Source organism: Choloepus didactylus, chromosome 1 (genome assembly GCF_015220235.1).
Source record: "Choloepus didactylus isolate mChoDid1 chromosome 1, mChoDid1.pri, whole genome shotgun sequence".
Lineage (NCBI taxonomy): Eukaryota > Metazoa > Chordata > Mammalia > Pilosa > Megalonychidae > Choloepus > Choloepus didactylus.
The window spans coordinates 229,053,566-229,067,380 of record NC_051307.1 but is presented as its reverse complement, the minus strand read 5'-3'; the positions used below and the strand labels follow the sequence as shown (position 1 = coordinate 229,067,380).

The following is a 13,815-nucleotide window of genomic DNA, read 5'->3' as shown; positions in this document are numbered from 1 at the left end:
GCACATAGTTTTGGAGGCTAGAAGGCTTGCTTCCTCTTGGGTTTGGTGGTTTTCTAGATAGCCAGCAATCCTTGGACTCTTGGCTTTCCTATCACATAGCCATGTTTTCTTTTTTCTCTTCCAGATTCCCACCGATTTTTGGTTTCTAGCTCCTCCCCATGACTTTCTTTTTACTATGTCTGATTTTTGTCTGCTTATTAAGGCCTCCAGGAATCCAGTTAAAGATCCAATTTCATTCAATTGGGCCATGCTTCAGTGAAAAATAACATATTCAAGAGATTCTCTTTTTGATGGGTTCACACCCACAAAAATGAGAGTAAGATTAAGCACATGTCTAAATTGGGATATTATCATTCAATCAACCATAAGTTACTCAGAGCTAAATTCTAAGCATAGAGCTAAGCATTTTATAGGCATTCATGATTTCAGAATCCTCTAGTTTTGATCTCCTTCCTAGAATAGTAGAGAATTTGCCTGAATAAGGATATTCAATTAAGGCAAAAGTTTCATGGATTTTTTTTTTTTTTTTGCCTCCTTTATGCAGTTATTGTAACAACCTTATTTCATTACTCCAATTTGGATACTAAAAACATTATTAGTCTTCAGTCTGACTCAAAGAACTTCTCAGGGTCATCCATCTCAGTGCTGGAGATAATCCGACAATTCTGTATACCCAGCAATATAGTCTCTGCATTCAGAAATGAATTACCAGTCTAGTACAGTAACACGGAAATGCCCATAGGACTTTTCTGTCCACCCATGGAAATTAAAAGACTCCAAACTCCTTTTTATAGAAATAGATGTGTTTAACTTAGTGGCTTGGCTACACTCCAATTTATACTTTTACCTGAAAATTTCACTCCACGGGTTTAGGGGATACTTTTTTCATTTCCTTTTGCTGCACAATAAACAAGCAAACAGATAACTGTTATGTGGTGTCAGTGACATGAAATAGCTTCTATATTCCAACACAGATGGGGTATCTTAATAATGGGAAGATGATCTCACACTTTAAAGAGCTTTGATATAAAAGGTGCCATATAAAAGGAAGTTATTATTCTTAGTTATAATGCCCTAATAAAAGGATTTGCCATCTAAATGGCTGCTGAAACTTAACTGCAAAATTGCTTATAATGCTGCAATCAGTTGAGGCCAAATTCAATAAAAACTCCATCCGGCATTCACACTGAGAAGACCCACATGTGCCTTTAATTTTTTTTTTTTTTTCATTTCCTGGGCTTCCGGCCCAGAAGTTGGATGGAAATTGTATTCAAACCTGCTCTTGTGTATCAGCTTTTGGTAAATATCAGGTTTTCAGTTGATTCACATTATGCTTTACATTTTAGGCAAAGGGGAAAATAAAATGATGCATCTCTTTCTATATACATATATTTATACACCTCTTACCTGTTCTGATTATAAAACTGTGACTCAGAATAAATGTTCACCATTACACCTACAAATTTTAGGATAGCCTTCCCTCTTCTGCTGCAACCATAGGATTCCAATTCCACCAATCTTTTCCCAGAACTAATAAATTTTCACCAGAAAAGGCAATGTAATCTGAGTTTGGAAATGACTATTCAGAGAGGGTAGCGAGGGGTTCAGGGTTTAGATTCTGTCTGTCTAATTTAAAGAAGAATCTCTGTTGTAGTTTTCCCTTGTCATTTTGCTGTCTGGGGCCAGCTCCCCCTTCTTGATGAAAATGCTCTTCCCCTTCGCATTAGATAGGGTATATACGTATGTATTGGAGGGAATGCATTATGAGACATCAACTTGAAAATATTAGGAGAGGAAGAGCCCTGTGATGGATGTGGGCACGGCAGTAATTGCACCTGCTACTTGCAAGGCATGAGCATAATTTGCATGTAAAGTTCTCTCAGCTCCTTCCAGAACATACCAGTTCTACCCAATAAAACATTTTGTCACACTCAGGGGGTTTGCCAACATGTTCCCAGATTGCAAGCAAAAAGATTATTTACAGTAACCAGTAACAACTGAAATGGCCATAAACAACCTTTCTGTACCTGTTCTATTTTATTTTCTTTTGCTAAGTAGAGAGACCTTAAGGAATCCAAATTTACTGTAATTTAATTCTGATGGGAAAAAGCATATTATTTTTATTATAGCAATATATGCCATCTATTTCTAACCACCCCTCCTTTAAAACATAAATAACTCCAGTTTTTTTTTTTTTAATCCAGACATTACTCACACAGAGAAGAGAAGTTTCCTGACAAAGTGAGTGATAAGGCAAAAGTTGCCAACATCAGAGAAAGTTTTCCAGTTCTGGAACCTTGCTGCATGTTCGAGGGGAAAGAGTGTCACTGCTGAAGCAGTTCTGAGGAGAGCCCACCTTGCTCAAGTCTTTGAAGGAATTTCTTCCAGCAAGAAGAGCAGTGCCTTGTATCTCACTGACCTGGGTTCTACCTCCTATCTTTTAAGACCACTCCTAGGGAGAGGTTTTTTTTTTTTTTTTTTTCCCCCAGAAGTTCAAATTTCATTCTGATTTCCAGGGGACCAAGGCGGGAGCACTTATTTCTGGAAGAAATGATCTAGAATAAGGAACAGCAGTAAAAATATCCTAAATATCCTCTCAGATCAACTTTGCCTAGGTTGCTCCCCTTGTGAGGGATTGCTTTCCTCTGATTGCAGGACTGAGGGAGAGAGGAGAGGAGAGGTAGCAGGGCTGTTAACTCTTGTTTAGGTCCAATTAAATAGACACGACTAGTTATATAATACACACACACACACACACACACACACACACACACACATATATATAAATGGAAAATAAATGTATGATAGATTTTTAAAACAATGACAAAGAATTATAAAATGAAAAGTATCAAGTCTCCTCAGCCCCAATTTTAGTCTCACTCACAAGGACTAACTATTGGTAACAGTATCCTGGGACATCCTTCTAAAAATTGTGAAAACACAAAAATGCAGGTAAGTATAGATGTTTCTACACAGGCATACAGGAACATGTGTAAAGCACAAACACTATATATACTTTCCTGTAGCTGCTTCTTTCTCTTAACAATACCTCTTGAAGTCACTTCATGCCAATACTTTTGGTTGTACCTTCCTCTCTACAGCTACTGCATTCTAGTCCATTGTATTTCTCTACCGTATTTTAATTCACCTTCTGATGGGGTGGTAGGTTGCTTCCAATTGTTTTTTCAATCACAAATAATGCCACACTGAACAACCTTTCCAGAGTTACTGGAGTCAGTGTACTGAGTTTGGACCTTAACGGGCTAAAATTCAAGACCAGGTTCTCCAACCAACCACTGTCTGTTTTGGAATATACTGTCTGTACTTGGGCAAATAAAGGGAAAGAGACCTACCTCATGGTGTCCTTGTAAAAATGTAGACACAATTATTCTGATAACCGGTTATCATTGACTTCTTAGGCATTTTAATTTCCTCATCTGTAAATCAGCGCCTAACAGATCCAGGGTTGCTCTGGGGACTGCATGCACTAATTCACTTAAATTGTGCAGCCCAGTACCTGGAACACAGCAAACCCTCAATAATTATCCAGTTTATTATTAAAATTGGCAATCTTTGCTCACTTGTGGGAGTCAAGCTGGAGACGGCTTTCCTAGAAGTCGAATTCCTGCCTTTTAACCCCGTGCTCCCCGGGCTCCAGCTACGCCTTCACGAGGCCATTCAAGTCAGGTGTGACTCGCTGACCGCCGCCCCCTGCCGCGCCACCGCCCAGGGTCCTGCGGAGGCCCGGCACACGTGTGCGCACGCGGCGCAGCGCGTGGCGGCGCGGGACCCGGTTGGCTGCGGCTGGCGCGCTCTCCGCCCCTCCCTCCTGGCTCCCCTCGCTCCCGTGCCCGCGCCAGAGCCGGAGCGGCGGAGGTTCAGGCAGCGCTCGCTTGGCGCCGGGAGGGGCCACAGCAGCCTGGCGCACCGCAGCGGCGGGCGGGCGCCGCGAGCTCGGCCGGGAACGGCGCAGACGGGGACGCTGCGGCGGCGGCAGCTCGCGCGGGCGCGCACGACGGCCCCCCAGGTCCCGGCGAACGGCGGCGGCGGGCGGGCCGGCGGGGCGGGCGCTTTGGAAGCTGCCGTTTTCAGGTAGGTCGGGGATGCCTGGCTCCTCGTGCTGGCCGGGACCACAGGGCTGGGCCACCTGCAGGGGCAAACTTGACGCACTGGCTTCAAGGCCCCTCAGCCCCAAAGTTTGTTCTAGGTTAAATGCACTTGATGGGTCGAGAATTAAAGATGCTTCTCCCAGTCGATTTGCTTTGGGGAGATTGTTTTCTCCCTTCTAGGGCGAGGATTGGTTTCGGGATGGGAAGATTCCACATCCCCAGCTCGTGCGCAGGTAGATGCAAGGTGGGTCCTACAGGCTTGCGCCTAGCGGAGCGAATGTGGCCATTGAAAGTTGGCAAAAAAAAAAAAAAAAAAAAAAAAAAAAAAAAAAGTTGTGAACCGTGGTTGGGTGGGGGCGGGGGTTCTGGGCAAAAATCCCAGGCACTTGGTCCAGGGGTTGGGAATGCGATACCTTTGTACCAGAAACCCCTCCTGGCCTCCGAGTTCTCCGGAAACCAGTTTTCCGAGCTGCGTTTTCTTTCCACTTGCAAATCTGCAGCCTTGGATGGAATCCTCTGTCGCGTTTATTTGTCAGGCTTTCTCTTATGGGCTGTCATCCAGGTTTTCTGAGCTCGGACCCTGGTCTTAGCTGCTTTCCTGTTCTCTGAGGAGCCCTGCAGAACCAGCCAAGCAGGAAACAAATACTAGGAACAGAAAACAAGGTTGTCCCAACCAAGTCACAGCATCATCAGGATTTTTTTTGGGGGGGGTGGGGGGACGGGGATTCTGAACTGAAGGAACGACTTCCGGGCTCTGCTTGTGCAAAGCTCGGCACGGCTCGCCTGTATTGCATTTGCTTATTGATTTACAGCAAGGAGATGCGCTCAAAGAGTGATTTAATAACAAACAATGCCCGCTATGGTGAGGACGGCAGACCTCGGTTCTCAGCCCAAGGGAGGGAACAGACAGAGCTCCGGGAAGGGGGTAGCCAGACACTGTTAACCTCAACCCAAGATGTGGGGAAACGGAGCTAGAGGAAGCAGCAGACAGGAGATATGCGATGTGCAGGAGGGAGGTCAGAAACCCCAGCCTATATGATGAGTAAATAAATTCAGAAATGATTTAAAAATGATTAAGCAAGAATAACTAAAAAAAAAAAAAGAAAAAGAAAGTAGGAAGACTGTATGTGCTGTGGTTTCTGTCTACCCCTACGGAGATGGATATCACACTAGATGGAAAAAAAAATCCTGATCTGTAAATAGATTAAAAACAGAAATTAATCAGAACAATGAGTCAGAGCCCTTAAGAGATTGAAAGGAGGAGTAATTGCCTTTGAAAGAGCTATTATGTCTCAATATCTAAGTCAGATTTGTTACTTTTGCTTTGCTGGCTGTATTTATATGACTTTGGCTGTGGTAAACTGGCATCTGAGTTGGTGGTTTTAACCCTTTGTGAGTAATCGCACTAGCAAAGAAGTTGTCTGCAGGTTAAGTTTCATATCCATTTGAGTGACATTTGTGGAATACCTAATATGTGTAAGACACTGATTGCAACGGGACAGGGTCTTGTAAATGTTCATAAAATCCATCTGATAGGATTCCGCTTCACTAATGGAAAGATGTTTGCTGTCAGTTAATAAAAAGAGTGGGTTCAGGAATTACTTGTCTTTCAGTGCTTGCTTGGAATTAGTTGAGAGTCAACATTTGGTTTGAAGATCCCCCAAAGGATCAATAAACACCAGGGAAACCGAGCAAATATCTGCCCAGTTTTGTTAGACAAATGGCGAGGTAGAATGCATATGTGTGACTCCTCCTGGCTAAAGATGGGATATCGGAGACACCAGTGGCTAACTGATTTGCAGGGTGGTAGATTCAGGCAGTGGCTGCTTTACACAATAGCATGCAACCTTATGTCCTACTTGTTGTCTGGATGTCTTTAATGTCTGCCTGAAGACATGAAGGCATTAGGTTCATTTCTCCAGGAAAACTTTTAAATATCCTTCACAACACAACCAGATTGCCCAAGCATTCCTTAAAATGACAATAAAACACTTAATAGGACCAAAGTGCTGAGCAATTTCAAGTGGAGCAGAGATTACCTGCGGAGAACAAGCGATAACCTCTCAATTGTTGATTTATATTCAATTTTATAACTGTCACATTTCATATATTCCTGGTTATGACAAACTAATAGCCTCTTCGCTCTGCTAGCAAAATATTCATCTTTCTCTTTTATAAGTTCCTAACTCCTTCTCATGCATTCAGTACACATCTTCAAGCTTGGTTTTTACTGCGTAATTTAACTGTCCAACTTGAAGTTCTCATTAACTCTTAATATGTTTTGTGCTGAAACAGTATATAGATATAATTGCCCCTTTCAAACTGCCAGATCTACTTATCTCTATATTGCAGGAATGCCACAAAACAGAGAGAGGCATATGACTCGTTCTGTGTTTTCCAGTAGTATTCAGAAAGTCATTAGCAGTAAAATAATATAAATTTGATGTGGTTGGAGATATTCACAAAGCAGGAGGACTTATTGATGCTATTTGAGTTGGCTTGCTGTCTCTGATTTAGCCTCAGAGAAAGGCTTTTAGCCTCCTTTTAGCCTTCTTTGTAGCCAGTTACTTTGTCTTTTTAAAGGGGAGCACCTCTGAGGTTTTAAATATGTATCTATTAGTCGCTTATGCCAGTGGGGCCATTTCCTTTTTTATGCTTGATCATAATGATTGAAGAATTTCTTTTTGCAAAGGTGTTTGGCAATGGAGTGTTTGGCCACAGAATAATTTAAGATAGAACAGTTCTTTGAAATGGAGGTGTGAGAGATATTAATCTCATATCTGATTTGTATAAAGATTTCAGAAATTGATCAAGTGTGCTAAATGGTTTGTATTTTTTCCCCTTCTGTCTGCTAAACACAGTAGAACATTTCTTTTGGAAATTTGCTGCAGGTGAAACGCACTCCCTGGTTGAAACTTTGTATGCCAAGTTTCAATCCATAGGTTTTATTTGCCCCCTTTTATGTACATGTTATAAACAAGAAATAAGGGTTTGTAATAGAAGTGCTGGAAGAACTTTATAGCATTTCAAACAGCTCTGCTACTTGGAATGTAAATATTTGTAGAATCTTTACTGTGCAAGAAGCTGCCTAGCAAAAAGTGAGAAACAAATGAGTATTTTATAAAGTAGGATAAAATAATTCAGAAGGTATGCTCATTTCTTATAGCAGACGTATGGACATTTTAAGGAATAGATTATATATGTTACAGCAATTCTGTTGAATTTTTTAAGATATCTTTATAACTCAGATCACAGATTCTCTGTTCTAAAACAGAATAATTTTGTCCTCTCTGTTTTTTAAGTGGTTTGACTTTGATTACTTTTCAAAGTTAAAAAAGAAATCATATCCAAAATTCAGAAACTCCTTTTGATTATATTAATGAGAAATGAGTCTGTTCGTATAATCATTTTTAAGAGGATAAGGAGTTCTTGAAACCATTACAGTATTTCAAATGCTCTTATTTTGGGTAACCAGTACAGTTCAGATCTTATGTAGCCTTTTGTTTCAAACTCAGAGATGTTTCTCAAATTTTCCCATGCACATCACCCTGCTCCAGGCCACCATCTGCTCTCCTGGGACATTTGCTCTGGCATCCTAAATGGCTTCCCTGAAAGCCTTCTTGCTTCTTCCCCTAAATCATTCTTTACACAGCAGGCACACACACACACACACACAAACACACACATACACACACATATATGGAATGAATATATATATATGTGTGTGTGTATATATATATATATATTTAATGAGTCATTACTCCTCTACTCAAAACCCTTAAATGGTTCTCTATTGCACTTAGAATAAAATCTAGACTATTAAATATTACCTACAGTGCTGTGTAGGATTTAACGATTACCTATCCTTCTTTTATCATCTAATTCTCTGCTTTTGGGAGCAAGAACTTCATAAACTTTCTTTCAGGTCTTTGGATTTACTGAGCTCTTTCCTTCTTTTCCTGTTCCTTGCCTAAAAGCCTACAGCCCTTACCCACAGACAGACAGGCATTTGCTCACGCGGGCGTTCACGCGCACACACACTCACACTCACACATACATCTGCCACCCTCTTTATGTTTTTTGATTCCTGCTCATCCCTTAGGTCACCATTTAAATATCATTTACTTACAGAGGGCTCACTAATTTCCCTCCTCTAAATTAGGGCACATCTGTTAGGCTCCTTCCATTCATTTCCCTGGGGCACTTATTACTTCTTGGAAGTATATAGTTCCTTGTGTGATTAATTGTTTACAGTTCTGTAAGCACCTTGTAAGCAGTTACCACATCTGTTTTACTCACTATTGCAAAGCAGTGCCTAACACAGTACCTGGCTTCTAGTGGAGTTTCATAAACCCGTGAGAACTAAGCTTTAGGGGATGCTGGGTTTGCAACATGTGACCGTAGCACTCTTGTGACTGCAGCCTAGGATCCTGTCAAGAATGCCTGTATTCATCTGTAGTCTGCCACTGACTTTCACGGAGTGTTCTTTGTCACATTATCTGTGATCTCTTGCATCTCTTGGATATCTGCCACTTGAAATCTGTTGTGTCCAGAATGGGATTCATCATGTTTTCTCCCAAGTTGGTTCTAGCATAGGTGATCCCTTCTTTATGTTTTTGTTTTATTTTTTACCTTCAAGGCATATGGCACCCATGGTCTTTGATGGCAACCTCTCCCTTTGTCCCTGTAACCGGTCAACTGATGAAAAATACAAACAATATTCATACAGTCATTCAGGCATTAGCATGTGCCAGGCTGACTTCTAAGCACTTGACTCCCTTTATACTTATTACCTAAAGGCAGCAGATTAAGAAATGATCTCTCTCCCCTCTCCCTTTCAGTCCGTGCAGTACATGCTGCTATACAATCCATGAACCAGGACCCCTGTCTCATTGGGCACCTACTGCCTAGAGAAAAAAAATATTACTGATGCAGCCTCTTAATTCCCCGCTGATACTTAACATTCCAACTACAGGGGCCTTCTTGAACTTCCTTGAAAACTCAGTGTGACAATCTTGACTCCAGGAGCTTTGCATGTGACATCCCCTCTGCCTTGAACACTTCTGGCTTCCACCCCATCCCCTGCATTCCCATCTCAAATCATCTCCACCCAATTCACTATTAACTTCTCCCAAGAATACTCCTACCCCACCATTTGTGTGGATCATACACACCCACCAATTCCTCCCAGACGCCTTTACTTCCACGCAGACTACATCTGAGCCCCATGCTATCTGTTCTCAACCACTTTTTATTTCTTCCTTAGAAGGAGAATCATTAGAATATAATTAATGTTGTAAAATTGTTTACAGGCTGCTTTGTCCTGACAGGTTTGGGGTGCAATGGCAGGTGCACATGTGGCTTTGGTAAATATTTGTGGAGTAAAAGGGAAAAAAAAATTTTATTGCCTGTCCCTCCTTATCCAATCTCCTTCATTGGTGTGGAATTATGTTGTGTCAATATAAATTAGGGCTTCCTTTTCTAGTGCTTAATTTTTTTTGGCACATAATTTTTAGAGCCCATTTTATTTTGCAGTTTCTAGGTGACAGATAAATCATTAACTGATAACACATGACTATCACTCTTGATATGGAAGTATCTTGAGTCTGAACTTGGAAAATACTGAGACAAACATATGCGTGAAAGGAAGCATAAGCTAAAGGTTGTCATTAGCAAGGGCTGGTCCTTGATTTAATTAGCTTATTTTAGTGTAAGAAAGTAATTTGGAATTCTCGTAATTCATTACCTTATTGGAGTTAAATATTGACACATGAGAGCAATAGCTCAAGACTACACCACAACAGATGAAAAACACATCTTCCTAAAATATAATTACTTTATATAGGGGAAGACCTCATGGGCATCTGACATTCTAACCAGTTATCTTTCAAGTAGAGAGCTCCTCTTACTGGGCTGAAAAAACTCTATTCTTCTTCCACTGTTTCCCAGCTTGTGGTCACTCTCAATAAACATTAACTGGGTTTCTGGTGGAAAAATGGAGATTCCTTGGCCTTTGCAAGACCCTCTGAAACATCTCTGGGGTAAGGCATGGTAACCTGCAGTTTAAAAGCTTTTTATTTTAAAATAATTATGGAATCACAGGAAGTTGCAAAAATAGAACAGACTTCAGTATACCCTTCTCCCATCTTCTGCCAATGGTGATGTTTTATGTAGTTGTAGTAAAATATTGGAACAAGGAATTGACATTGGTAGATACTGTTAGCTAGACTACCAGTATTACTCAGTTTTTACTGTTTTTTAACCTGCATTCATTTGTATGTGTGCATATAGCTCTTTACTGTTTTATCCATCTACAGATTCATATATCTAGGACTTTAATTTAAAGAGCAAATATCCCAAGAGTAGCAATTTCCGTGTGAGCATACACTGATGAAATATTTTTGCAACTATCTTCAAGGTTACAGAAATCCAACTTCCATAGACTTTTTCCATGCAAATATTTGACTTGTTGTTCTTAAATATGATGAACTCCTTCACCATGGGGATGGCTGTATATAAAAGTAAAAGCTGCTATGGAAATGGAAGTCTTGGCACTTTATAAACTGGTAGGTGATATTTGGGTGGCTCTCTGTTGTCAGCTGTTTGGGAAAGTGAGTAGACTTTTCATACTACATTAAAAAATTATGCAGCTAAGAAGTGTGTTTATTTATCAAGGTAATCAGGCTTGAACAGGATTTTTATGCCAGCAGGGTAAAAGGCACAACTGAATATTTCCATGTACGTTCTAACTGAATCACAGCCCATTTTTATTTCTTACATGAAATATCCACTTGTTAAAATAACTTAATGCATTTCAGAAGGTGGTAATGACACTTTTCAGGCAATTAAAATCAACCCGAACAATATAGCCAGTGAGCTAATCCAATGCCTGCCACACACTCGGGCAGGCAGCCTCCATGCATGTAAAGCAGCAGAAAGTTGCTGATTACCAGTCATCATTACTAATTCTGGTGAATTTTCTGAAGGCTCTGGAATACAGATAAGGCACTTCTGTACAAAAATCTGGTGCATGTGTCAGTACCTACCTCTCCTTGTCCACAAAAGCCTTTTACATTTGTATATATTAGACATTTTACATGATTTTTCTCAACTACATTAAGTTGCCTTAAAGTGACTTCATTTTATTTTAAGTAAAACCAATCAAAAGCTGCTTGCAGAGGCTGTAAGATTTTGAAATTTGAACCTTGTAGGGCAACGTTTTCACTTTATCTTTCTCTTATTCCAGTAAATAAAAATTTTCTCATATACAATGTAACAATATACATGTTTACATTTAGTAATAATTTATTGGATGGTTGTCTTACCAAAATACTACTTGCCTCTTTAGAGTGGATTCTGTATAATTTTTAAAAAGAACAAAAGCATCTCAATATATGGATTTTGTTATATCACATAACAAACCGCATATTCTGTGATGATACTTACAAATGGAGAGAATATTTTCTTATACTGGGAAATTCTAGAATATAGGCATTATTCCTTTTATATCTAAAAGTGCCACAGTTGTCTATTGCTGTAAGTTTTTTTTGCATTATGACTTGCTTGACTAATATCCTTTGTAATTTTTCTAAAAATGACTTATGGGGTTTTCTCCTCAGTCTTGATTTTTTATTCCATTTTTCTAATCTGATTATTTCCTTTTCATTCATTTCCCACCCCTCTTGACCTTCCAGCAGCCCACCATACACACACACACACACAGACACACACACACACACACACACACACACACAGTAACCCAAGATTAGATTAAGATAGGGTAAAATTCGTAAGGTAAGAAATACACACATGTAACCATTCAAGCAGAAGAGAATAAAACCAAATGATGGGGAGGAATTTTGGATCATATATAGGCCTTAATTTGGCTACATCATTTAAAGTTCATCAGTTCTTTCCTCCTTTTTTTCTTCTTCCTCTTCTTTCCCTTTTTTCTTTTCCTCAGTTTTCTTTCCCCTTTCTTACTTTTCTTGTTTCTGTTAGTCTTATTTTAGGTTTGACTCTTCTGTACTGACCCCTAGTGGATAAGTGCCTTCAACTGTCTCCAATTAGATAGGTTACATGTATTTGTTTGATTTTATGTTTTTTTTTTTTTTTTGGCAAGGAGATTCTGTAAAACTTATTAAGTTTGATCTTCAGAGAAAACTGACTTCAGTAAAAAGCAGAACAAAACATAACACATACATCAGCCTGTGGTAGACTGATGGCCACAATAGTACCTTCCATGTCTGTTTGCAGAGTGCCTTGCCTCTCTGTTGACTGGTGGAGTCTGTTTCTCTTCCCCATGAATTTGGGCTGGCCAATTAAATTAGGACAATAAAATCTGGCTGAAGTGGTTTCTTTGTGAATTCTGAATCTCAGCCTTAAGAGGCCTGGGGGTTTCCATTCTTGCTCTCTTGCTACAATGACACCACCAGGTAAAGAAGCCCCAGCTGGCCTCTTAGAGGAGGGGAGACCACATAGAGGTGGAGGCCCAGCCATTAGCCAAAATCAGCTGTCGCTCATGTCAGCCATGTTGGACAACCAGTCAAGCTGCCAGATGACTACAGTTACGTAAACCACCCTGGGAAAACTAGCACATGAACTCTTCAGCTGAGCTCAGTTCAAATCCATAATCATGAGCAAAAATGTTATGGTTATTTAAGTTATTAAGTCTTGGGGTTTTTATGCAGCAATAAATAACAAACCAACTCAAAAGCATAAACATACACACATTCTTGCTCTCTTGAGTTTTTCCTTTGGCAACAAGCAATCTGGAAATCTCTGTGGTTTCTAACAACCAGCATTCTTGTTAGCTTGTTAGCTGTCTGCCATGCTGTGGATTGACTGTGTGCCTGTTCTTTGTGCCTTCTCATTCTGGGATCCACATTGAAGATACGGCTACATGGTAGATATCATGGTGCTCCACCAGATCCCCTAATTTTGGGCTGACATACTAGCTGCTGGGAATGACTGCCACTGATGTGCTGAGATGCAGCCTCTCTGGGAATTTCCCTTTGCTGTATTTGCTATAGGGTGGTACCTCAGCCAAGGTTACGCCTTATTGAATAGTATACTTCTCCCTCATCCTCTTGGCCATAAAGAGTAACACATCAAATTCAAAGTCAAGAATGGGGAAATATCCTCTGTACTCTTTAGTGGGAGTAACTCCAAAGTCACCTGACATAGATACAGGAAGGGAAAAAAAATTGGTGGCCATAATGCAATCCACCATACCACCAAAACTCATAGCCATTAAGCATTATAAATACCCTCTAGATTTTGGTTGATTGATTCAACTAAATAAGATTTTAGTCTGATTCTTTCAAATTAGAAACAGGAAATGTAAAAGGTCACTTTGTTGCCTATGAATGAATTATAACTCTCTAAGTGCTCCCAAAATAAATCCTGCATGAGTCCTAATAATACACATGCACAGAGGTGCAAAATATAGTGGAAGCTGCTCTCAGGTAGTATACAGCATAATTGGCGTTTCGAAGAACTAGCATAAATATTTGGAAATCTAGTGAAGAGTAACAAGAAGTTCGTCCTAGTAGTAAAGTGTGTGTTTTTTTTTAATCCAAGCAAACTAATTGATTTTTCTAAGCCTCAGTGTCTTCATCTGTAAAGCTCAATATTGTTTCTTGCTGTGAAGATTTGTTCTAAGGAATATACGAGGGAAGGCCAGGCCCTTAGCAAAATGCAATAT

General features: G+C 40.1%; 1 protein-coding gene across 1 annotated transcript in view; it reads left to right on the top strand.

Moving 5' to 3' along the window:
* Positions 1–4,036: 4,036 nt before the first annotated feature.
* CNTN3 (contactin 3) overlaps positions 4,037–13,815 on the top strand; it is a 402,513-nt gene continuing 392,734 nt past the window's right edge. The window contains exon 1 of the mRNA XM_037800451.1: positions 4,037–4,092. The gene's annotated coding sequence lies outside the window, so the exon portion shown is untranslated. The remainder of the gene's footprint in view (positions 4,093–13,815) is intronic.